A 10289-nucleotide genomic window follows, 5' to 3' on the forward strand; every position below is an offset into this window, starting at 1 on the left:
AAAAGCTCAGGTTGCCCAGCCCGGCGGAGATACCATCTTCGGCAAAATCATTCGCAAGGAGATTCCTGCAAAAATATTATTTGAAGATGTGAGATACAAAAAAAAAAGCAACAAAATTCCCAAACAATAAATAATCAATATATAAATCACATATTTACAAATCTTTATAAAATTAAATATCTCCAATTGTATTGTCAACATTTCAACAAAAAAAAAAGGGGAGAATCCTTTTTCCTAATAAGTATATATTTTTAAACCTGCATATCTAGTTAATATTGCCTGCTAACATGAATTTCTTTTAACTAGGAAAATTGTGTCACTTCTCTTGCGTTCTGTGCAAGCAGAGTCAGGGTATACGCAACAGTTTGGGCTGCCTGGCTCATTGCAAACTGTGTGAAGACCATTTCTTCCCAACAAAGACCGTAATTAATTTGCCAGAATTGTACATAATTATGACATAACATTGAAGGTTATGCAATGTAACAGCAATATTTAGACTTAAGGATGCCACCCGTTAGATAAAATACGGAACGATTACGTATTTCACTGAAAGAATAAACGTTTTGTTTTCGAAATTATAGTTTCCGGATTTGACCATATTAAATGACCTAAGGCTCATATTTCTGTGTGTTATTATATTATAATTAAGTCTATGATTTGATATAGCAGTCTGACTGAGCGGTGGTAGGCAGCAGCAGGCTCGTAAACATTCATTCAAACAGCACTTCCTGCATTTGCCAGCAGCTCTTCGCTATGCTTCAAGCATTGCGCTGTTTATGACTTCAAGCCTATCAACTCCCGAGGTTAGGCTGGCAATACTATAGTGCCTATAAGAACATCCAATAGTCAAAGGTATATGAAATACAAATGGTAGAGAGAGAAATAGTCCTATAATTCCTATAATAACTACAACCTAAAACTTCTTACTTGGGAATATTGAAGACTCATGTTAAAAGGAACCACCAGCTTTCATATGTTCATGTTCTGAGCAAGGAACTTAAACGTTAGCTTTCTTACATGGCACATATTGCACTTTTACTTTCTCCAACACTTTGTTTTTGCATTATTTAAACCAAATTGAACATGTTTCATTATTTATTTGAGACTAAATTTATTTTATTGATGTATTATATTAAGTTAAAATAAAAGTGTTCATTCAGTATTGTTGTAATTGTCATTATTACAAATATATATAAAAATCGTCTGATTAATCGGTATCGGCTTTTTTTGGTCCTCCAATAATCGGTATCTTAAATCGGTCGACCTCTAATTGCTACTGCTGTATCAAATTAATTATCTAAGTGAGTCTCAGAAATGACTAAAATATGAATGTTATCTGATGTTAGCAAGTTAAAGATTTCATGAACCTTATTTCCAAAGCTACAAATATTCATATGGGCTATTTTCAGCCCTTTCCTGGGTAGCTTATCAGAGAGACATAATACTGAAAAGAGCAAACAAAGCAAGAGAAAAACAATATATACATTCAGCAGCCATTAATCAATTGGTGTGTGAGTTTGCTGTGGGGTTGAAGCTACGGACCCATAGGCTTGGCTCTCTCATCCCTTCCAGGCTTCTGGGAGGGAGGGTGGACAATGAACCGGTCATAGCAGATGTAAGCAATGTCCCCACTCGCTCTAGCAGATTTCATGGGATCAGTTCTTTCCTCTTCTGGCGCACAGCTTCAGGATAATCCTCATTGAGGAATATATAAGTTCCTCTCAAGTTCTTGGCTCTTTCCAGAACAGCTACCTTGTCCTTGAACCTCAGAAACTTAACCACTATCGGCCTGGGCCTGTCACCTGGGCCAGTGGTGGGTTTTCCAGTCCTGTGGTTGCGCTCCACACCTCAATCGTCCTGTGGTCCATCTTCAATTTCTCAGAGATCATTTCCCTCACTTTGTCCTCAAGACACAGTCCAGGTTTCATGTTGAGATGCTGCAATTCCGTCCACAACCATGTTGTTCTGCCTTGATTGTCCCGAGTCGGATTTATCAATCTTTGTTATCATGGATTCACACAGAACTGATGTCCTCGCTCACCTTTCCGTTCTCCTGTTTCAACTCATCGAGCTGACCCTGGGAGAACTGCAAACTGTTCTTCAGGTCCTGGACCTCTCTGGTCAAGTTGTCCATTCTACTATTAGTTGAATCCACCAGTATTTGGACAAAACACTTGAAGCTATTTTCTTGTTGTAACAACTGCTTGTAGAACTCTATTTGTTCGTTTAAAAGATCTTTCACCTGTGCTAGAGACTGTCAAATAGCTCCTCAGACCCGTCCTTGGTCAGCAGGATCACTGGATAGAGACAAGCAGTCCCTGCAACTGATGCCAACTGTGTCGCAGGATCCAAACTAAAAAGTTAGCTAGCTAACTCTCAACACGCTATGACTTAATTAGTGACACACAGACACAAACATCCCTGATTAGGTTAGCACTGCCAGAAGAGGACTGGCCACACCTCTGGCCACAGCCTGGTTCCTCTCTAGGTTTCTTCCTAGGCTCCTGCCTTTCTAGGTAGTTTTTCCTAGCCATCATGCTCCTACATCTGCATTGCTTGCTGTTCGGGGTTCTAGGTTGGGTTTCTGTATAAGCATTTTGTGACATCTGCTGATTTAGAAGGGCTTTAAATGAATTTGATTTGATTACTTTCTTTGCATTATGCACACACCCATAAACCCACACTCACCCAGTTGGTAAGACTGGGGCCCATATCCCTAGATTTCTCAGAAGATAAAAAACTAACGAGAGTCTACACTGAGTTTGAGTTTGAGTTTATTTTATTTTTACAGGGACAGTGCACATTAATCAACGTTTCAGTAAAAGTGCCGGTTTTAGCCAGCCGGCTAATTTTCAACCGCAGTCCCTGGGCAGGTTATTAAAAACAATTACAATATAGACAATAGCAACATAGAACAAGCAAGACGTAGCATACAGACAGAGCAACATAGAACAAAAAGCAGCAAGACAAAATTCATAAAAGCAACAAAGTGTTTCCACACCTCACAAGTTAGACAACAGACATGGAAAGCGGCAACACACAGCTAGGGACCATGTTCACAAATCTGTTTGACCTTAAGCCATGTCTTCAAGCATTTTGTGAAAGTGTGATATGTGGTGCAGTTATGTGTGTCTGATGGCAGTGTATTCCAGACATGGGAAGCTCTCACAGAAAAAGCGGATTTACTAAAGGTGCTTTTCCTTAGGGGAACTACACAGTCACCTCTCATGGCAGACCTTGTGGATCTGCTGCCATATGTTTGGGTTTTCTGTTTAACAAAAATACTGAGTGGAGGGGGAGCCAAGCCATTTAGGATCTTGAATACAAGACATGCATCAGTGTATTGCACAAGATTTTCCCAACTCAGGAGCTCATGCTTTCTGAGGATGTGACAGTGATGATGGCTATTGGGCTTCCTATCAAGCACTTTGAGAGCCTGTTTGTAGACAGACTGAATAGGTCTTACTGTTGTACAGCAAGCTTGGGCCCAACTAGTCAAGCAGTATGTTAAGTGGGGGAGTATCATAGATTTGAAGTACAGTTTTGCTACCTCTGTAGTCAAACAATTTCGAATATATCGGAAATTAGCTAGGTTGAATTTGGTTATTTGAATTACCTTTTTCACGTGCTTTTTAAAAGAGAGGTTGGAATCAAGTATGATGCCAAGGTACTTAAAATCAGATACCACCTGGAGCTTCTCCCCTGACACATAGACATCTGGCTCAGTAGCATCTGTTGCCCTCTTTGTGAAGAACATGCAAACAGTTTTTTTCACATTGAGATGCAAACACGAGTCACTGAGCCACTTTGTAATCTGGACCATTACAGTAGTGAGTTCTTGTGCAGCTTGTTGTTTGCTCTTTGCATGCACATATATCACTGTATCATCTGCATACATTTGAACTTCAGACCCAGTACAGACAGAAGGCAGATCATTAATGTACAGGCTGAACAGGAGGGGCCCCAGTATTGACCCTTGGAGCACGCCCACATCATAGCTAAGAGTGGGCGACAGCTCATTGCTCACTCTGACACACTGAGTTCTGCCTTCAAGGTATGATTTCATCCATCTCAAGGCATCAGGGGAAAAGTTAAACTTGGACAATTTTGTGATGAGAATCTCATGGTTAACAGTATCAAAAGCCTTCCTTAGGTCCAGAAACACAGCCCCAACAACGCCCCCTTTGTCCATCTTGGACTTCACATTTTCCAGAAGAAAGCAGTTGGCCGTTTCTGTGGAGTGTTTCGCTCTGAAGCCAAACTGCATGGAATGTAATGTGAAGGGGCTGTTGTTGAGGTGGGCAATCAGTTGTTCTGCTACACACTTTTCAACAACCTTTGACACCACAGGTAATATACTAATGGGCCTGTAGTTACTCACGTCAGCAGGGTCGCCTGATTTAAAGATGGCTGTTATTATGGCTGACTTCCATACCCTTGGAAACACCCCGAGACCAATAGATTGAGATACACTGAGAAACGTTACACCACTGGTAATAACCATACTGTTCAATGAACATGTCAGACCGACAGGCTGGCTTTCCATATCCCATTAATGAGACCAAATGTGTGCGCGTCCAGCGTAAACACCAGCTCTAGAGCTAAGTGGGAATAACAGACTGAATCAGCAGCTGGGTTGTGTTTGGTTCTGTGCAACAACAAAAAAGGATGACATGTTTTGAAATACAGTGAAAAGAGAACACGCCTAGACCTACTTCATCTTAACCAATAAGAACCAGGACCAGGAGTCAAGAACATCAACAATGAACCTCTCCTCCATCAGTAGAGGCCAGCAAAAAATATATATCTCCCACGTACCATCCTCTCTATTTGGGCTATCAGCCTCATGAGGGACTATTGAGACCAAGGATAACAGGACGTTACGACACCTTGAGGCCTCAGGTAGCCTAGAGGTTAAGAGTGTTTGAATACCCAAGCCGGCAAGGTAGAAAAATCTGCAGTTCTGCCCTTGAGCAAAGCCGTTAAACCCAACAACAACAACTGCTCCCTGGGCGCCGATGACGCCGATTAAGGCAGCCCCCCGCATCTCTGATTCAGAGGTGTTGGGTTAAATGCAGAAGACTCATTTGGGTTTAATGCATTCAATTGTGCAACTGACTAGGTATACCCTTGCCCTTTCCACTAATTCTCTATAGCAGTTGAGGCGACAGGATCAAAACAAACAGAGAGCTACCTTCCTTCCAAGAATGTGAAAGGCTCATTCTTGGAAGTAGACATCACTGTTTGTTTTGACTCCATCACCACCTCACCAGAGGTCATCTGAAGCCCCAGGGCTATTAAGGCCTAATCACTTTCACTTAATCATAGAGAATCTCAGTCATCATGAGTGTGACCCATCTACACCAACATAAAAAATATACATATTCAGGGCCTACAAGAGAAAGACCTGCAGTTCTCAGTTCACTTTACAGGGCAGCAGAATGAATGAGGCCTCTGGTCCTCTTGAACTGCAGGCTTATGGGATTTCAAAAGATGTCATTGACGTGAACATCAGACTTCTCTATCTCCCTTCATTCCAGACCATGATCGCATCACTTATCACTGTCAGCAACTACTTAGGCTACTTTCCTTTTTCCTCCCTCTTCTTGTCAGTGACCTCTGTATAAAGGATATTACAATAGACTAGGACTATTTATCGACTCATGTAAAGGCAAGTGGATTCAACAGAATAATAATCAATGTAATAGCTCCCATCTGACACACATGAAAGTCTGCCAATGTCCCAGCTTTGTCTTGGAAAGGTTCAGGCTACATCAACACATTTAACAGTTGACACAGGCAGACTAAACAGAATTCTACTTGGTTGTTGTGTTGGCAGTGACAGGATGGCACTGGTCAGTCACGTTTACATCTAGCACAAGGATGTTGAGAGCTTCTGGCCAACAAACGTCCCTTTCCCCTCCCCTCTGGCTGAGAGAAGTGATGTTTACAGTGGGACAAGGGCAGCATTTTGCACCAAAGTGTCAATATAAACATGTCAATGATGTTTAAATTTCATCCACAAAGCTGATCCTCCCCCAGGGTGTTAGTGGTCAGTACCAACAACACAATAAGTCATTGTCACCTCTAGGGCTGTGGCGGTCATGAAATTTCATCAGCCGGTGATTGACAGTTATTTGCTTGACAGTCTCACGGTAATTGACCGTTAATTAACATAAACACATTTAGCATCTCCTGGCTTCCACACATAGCCTACAAACCCTTTTTAAAAAGTCTAATACATCCATGTAATGTAGCCTACACCATCACAATAAATCCATTATTTATTTTAGACAGGTCTAAAGCTGATATGAAGAAAATGTAGTCTATTTCAGAAGAAAAGAATAGCATACTCTGAGTTGTCCTTATGTTAGGTCCTGATGTGCCAAATGGCTGTGGGCCACACTAGTTCATTTAGCAGGCAAGATTTGCTTATAATTCCGTGGCATTATTTTATAGAATGAACAATACAATTGAACAAAGCTGAATCAAATATATTTTCTCCAAACGATTTGAGGGAGTGCGCACATGCGGCTATTCTGTGCTGAGCGGTAAACAAAGAAATAGGTACTCCTATATGCTTAATTTAGAGTTATTAATGTAACTTTAGTAGTTCTACAAACGTTGGGCTATATGTTTTGATTTTATAATACATTGTGAGGCTGCATGATGAGTAATGATGATTTGAAAAAAGTAACTTGAAAGGCATGAGCTCTGTTTTTTGCGCAGGATTTACACACTTCATCAGCCTCTCATTCACATTTTGACAAGCACTTGATAATGCCTCGAATTTCACGGTGGCATCCCCTTTGTGACCGTAATGCACCCTAAAAATCCATGCCTTTTGCAGCCTGGAGTTGCGTTGTGACCATCTCCCTGAGCGTGCTGCGCAAGCCGAAGTGTCTCCCACTCACACGGCTCTACGTCACGTGATTATGTCTTTCTCATAGGCTACAAGTTAAGACAGACACATCGGGGACGCAACTGCGTGAGTCCTTATCCAATTCCGATACAAACCTTATTAAAACATATAGGCCTATGGGCTAGGCTACATGAGGTGTTCGACTATACATTTTTTTCTATTGTGTTATTGACTGAACGTTTGTTTATTCCATGTGTAACTCTGTGTTGTTGTTTGTGTCGCACTGCTTTGCTTTATCTTGGCCAGGTCGCAGTTGTAAATGAGAACTTGTTCTCAACTGGCCTACCTGGTTAAATAAAGATGAAAAATAAAAATAAAAAATTATTCAAACAAGTCGCAAAAAAAAGGCATTGTTTCTTACGCTGGACATCATTCACAAGTGATAGTATATAATTCACAAGTGATAGGCTAATATTGTCACCCATCAGACTATTTTCAATTGAATATTGTCTTCACATATTCTAAATCATATGTGCGATAAATCATAAATCATACTAAATCATATGTGCGACATTTGTTTTGATTTAGAATTTACCATTATCATGCAACTGTATCAAAACGGGGCAGCGGGAAAAAAATACATGTCATCTATGCACTTAAATAACAAACGGAGTATGTTTTTCCCCGTAGCCAGCCAGAAAGGCTATATTCCTGTTGTAAATATAAGCAATGTGCTTAATATTAGGAAAACTGAGAAATAAATATAGTAGGCCTAGCCTATAGAAAGCTGATGGGATCCTCGTCTTTTTATTAGCGACCATCACTCTGTTTTCTCCCACAATTGCATAGCCTAAAGAAATGTTGAGCTCTCATGAAGTTTTTGATTCGATTTTCAAATACATTTGCATTGATGTCAGAGTGATTTGAGGGAGAATAGAGTGCTGCGTACCAGGCAGTTAGCAAGTTTGTTAGACTACTAATGACCAGCAGCAGCATCAGAGCTTGCAGAAGCCTAATTACCGTGACTAAACGGTCATGTGGAATTTGACTGCCTTCATGACTCGTGATGGCCGGTGTGGCGGTAATACGGTCACCGCAACAGCCCTAGTCACCTCCACTGAAACCTGAAGGGGGGAACCATATGGTGCACCCATCCATAATCTAAGCAGGTGTGACCGTTCAGATCTCACGTGGTGGAGAAGAGTTAGCCTACAATTAAACATTTCTGGTCCTGCCAGTACTTGCACTTAGCCTAATAGTTGTACAATATATATAACTACCAGTAAAGCCTAAACTATTTGTCTTTAGCTGCACCTGTTTGTTTTTAGAAATAATACTTTCTCTCTGAGATGGAATGAAGGGACTACACCTGTGTGACAACAAGTGCAGTTCACAATTGTGTTGCATAAATGGGGTGTATTCACCTGGAACCAAACAGATTGGAGTAAGACGTTTTGCAATGGTGTCCAACTAATAAATACATCCCCGGCAACAGGAGTTCCACTGAAGGCCACTGCTTTCACACAAGTTACAAAGGTCAACAAGTTAGTCAAGGATACAAAACACACCATGTCAGTTTGCATTTGGTTGTAGTCCTCGCTTAGCTAGCTATATCCACCTGTCCTGGCACTGTTGATCCTGGGATAGCTAATAAGGAACAATAAAATCACGATGGTTCATTATGTTAAACAACTTGCCATAGGCTAAATCTCGGAGGTTTAGTGTTACATTTAGGGTTTAAACCCCTCATTATAGTTTAGGCGGGGGGTTTCCGCTAAATTACCAGGAGAATTGCAGTCGACCAATGTTTGTAGTTAGCTAATGTTGTTTATTTGAGTTAAGTTACAGAGTAAATTAGTGTAACGGTAGATAGCATAACCACAATCAAAGCTAGCTTGCTGGCTGTCTATAGCCCCTCTATGTCCAACATGGATGCCAAACAAATTAGCGTGTATTCTTAGCTGGCTAGCTTTCTGTAGCCAACAACAAGGACCAGTGTGGCTCCTGTGGCAATGGGCTAGTTAGCTATCTAACTAATGTACTGTGGGGACATTTTCTATGTTGTCAACAACAACAGCTAGCCAGCTAGCCAAATACCGGTATGTTACCTACAAGCAAAGGTCGACTTCAATCAATGGCCATTTATTGTTTTCGCTATATAAATTAAATGAACTATGGTATCCATAACTAACTACACACATAACTAGCAAATAATTAGCGTGAAAGTCATGATTGAGTGTGACTGAAATTTGACTAGTTAACGATACTAGCTAGTTAACGTTAGCTAGCTGGTTAACGTTAGCTAGTTACCTAACATGCTAGCTAGCAAGTTGGCTAAATACAATCCACTTGAAAGTGAAATAGTTCTCTACTTACGTTTTAGCAGAAATTGAGTTTGCTTCAAATAGCCCCTCGTCTGGTTGCAATTGAATATTTCTTTACTTGGATATGAATTTTTGGTTTTAATTCGGTTTCTTGAACTAGCTAGCTGATCAGAATTGTAGCTATCTAGCTAACCAAGATAGCAAGGCTAGCACTTGCCTTTACACGAATTCCCCTTTCAACATTTCCTGGCACTGACTGTTGTCTTTTTTATGTATATTTGGCACACAAAAGAGACAGCGCTATAAAAACAATGTGTTGTGGGATAAAAATACTAGTTTATGGAAGAACTGAACTGATTTGGCAGCTAACTAAATGTATGAAACAGATGACGTTCTTTCCTCCATTGATGGGCCAAAGCACAGCAGAGCTCTGCTCGATGTCCAGCTCCAGGGGAGTGACATTCTCTCCACTCTTTACAGTCATTGGTCCAAGTCAACTACAAATTTGAGCTGAGATTGGTATTTAAATTTGTCAGTCAAATTACATTGTGAGCTACCCTTTGAGGCAAAATATTGTATAAACATTGTTTGATTGATTGCCTAGGATATTAACTGTATACCCCCCCCCCCCCCCCCACTATATATTATTTTACATTTTCCAAATAGAAATAGAGGGGTTTGGAAAGATCGGGCCTATCTGAGATAGGCTGCATTACAATCTACAGGACAGTGTATTTTAAAACCTTATTATCTTACTTTTATTCTGTTCAGGAGTCTTATGGGTTGGGGGTAGAAGCTGTTGAGAAGCCTTTTGGACCTAGACCTGGCGCTCCGGTACCCTATGACTAGGGTGGCTGAAGCCTTTGACAATTTTTAGGGCCTTCCTCTGACGCTGCCTGGTATAGAGGTCCTGGGTGGCAGGAAGCTTGGCCCCAGTGATGTACTGGGCTGTACGCACTACCCTCTGTAGTGCCATGCGGTCGGAGGCTGAGCAGTTGCCATACTAGGCAGTGATGCAACCAGTCAGGATGCTGGCGATGGTGCAACTGTAGAACTTTTGAGGATCTGAGAACCCATGCCAAATCTTTTCAGTCTCCTGAGGG

At 41.1% G+C, this 10289-nt stretch overlaps 1 protein-coding gene across 6 annotated transcripts in view; it reads right to left on the minus strand.

Annotated features, from left to right (window-relative positions):
* Window positions 1–9655, minus strand: part of ppm1ba (protein phosphatase, Mg2+/Mn2+ dependent, 1Ba) — a 50803-nt gene extending 41148 nt beyond the window's left edge. For 4 of the 6 annotated variants that reach the window (XM_071409400.1, XM_071409398.1, XM_071409399.1 and 1 more), the window contains exon 1: window positions 9239–9635. The gene's annotated coding sequence lies outside the window, so the exon portion shown is untranslated. Of the gene's footprint in view, window positions 1–8286; window positions 8376–8430; window positions 8510–9238 lie in introns of all 6 variants that reach the window. The other 2 variants (XM_071409397.1, XM_071409396.1) reach the window with 2 other exon arrangements.
* Window positions 9656–10289: the final 634 nt, after the last annotated feature.

The sequence above is a fragment of the Salvelinus alpinus genome, chromosome 7 (assembly GCF_045679555.1).
Source record: "Salvelinus alpinus chromosome 7, SLU_Salpinus.1, whole genome shotgun sequence".
Taxonomy (NCBI): Eukaryota; Metazoa; Chordata; class Actinopteri; order Salmoniformes; family Salmonidae; genus Salvelinus; species Salvelinus alpinus.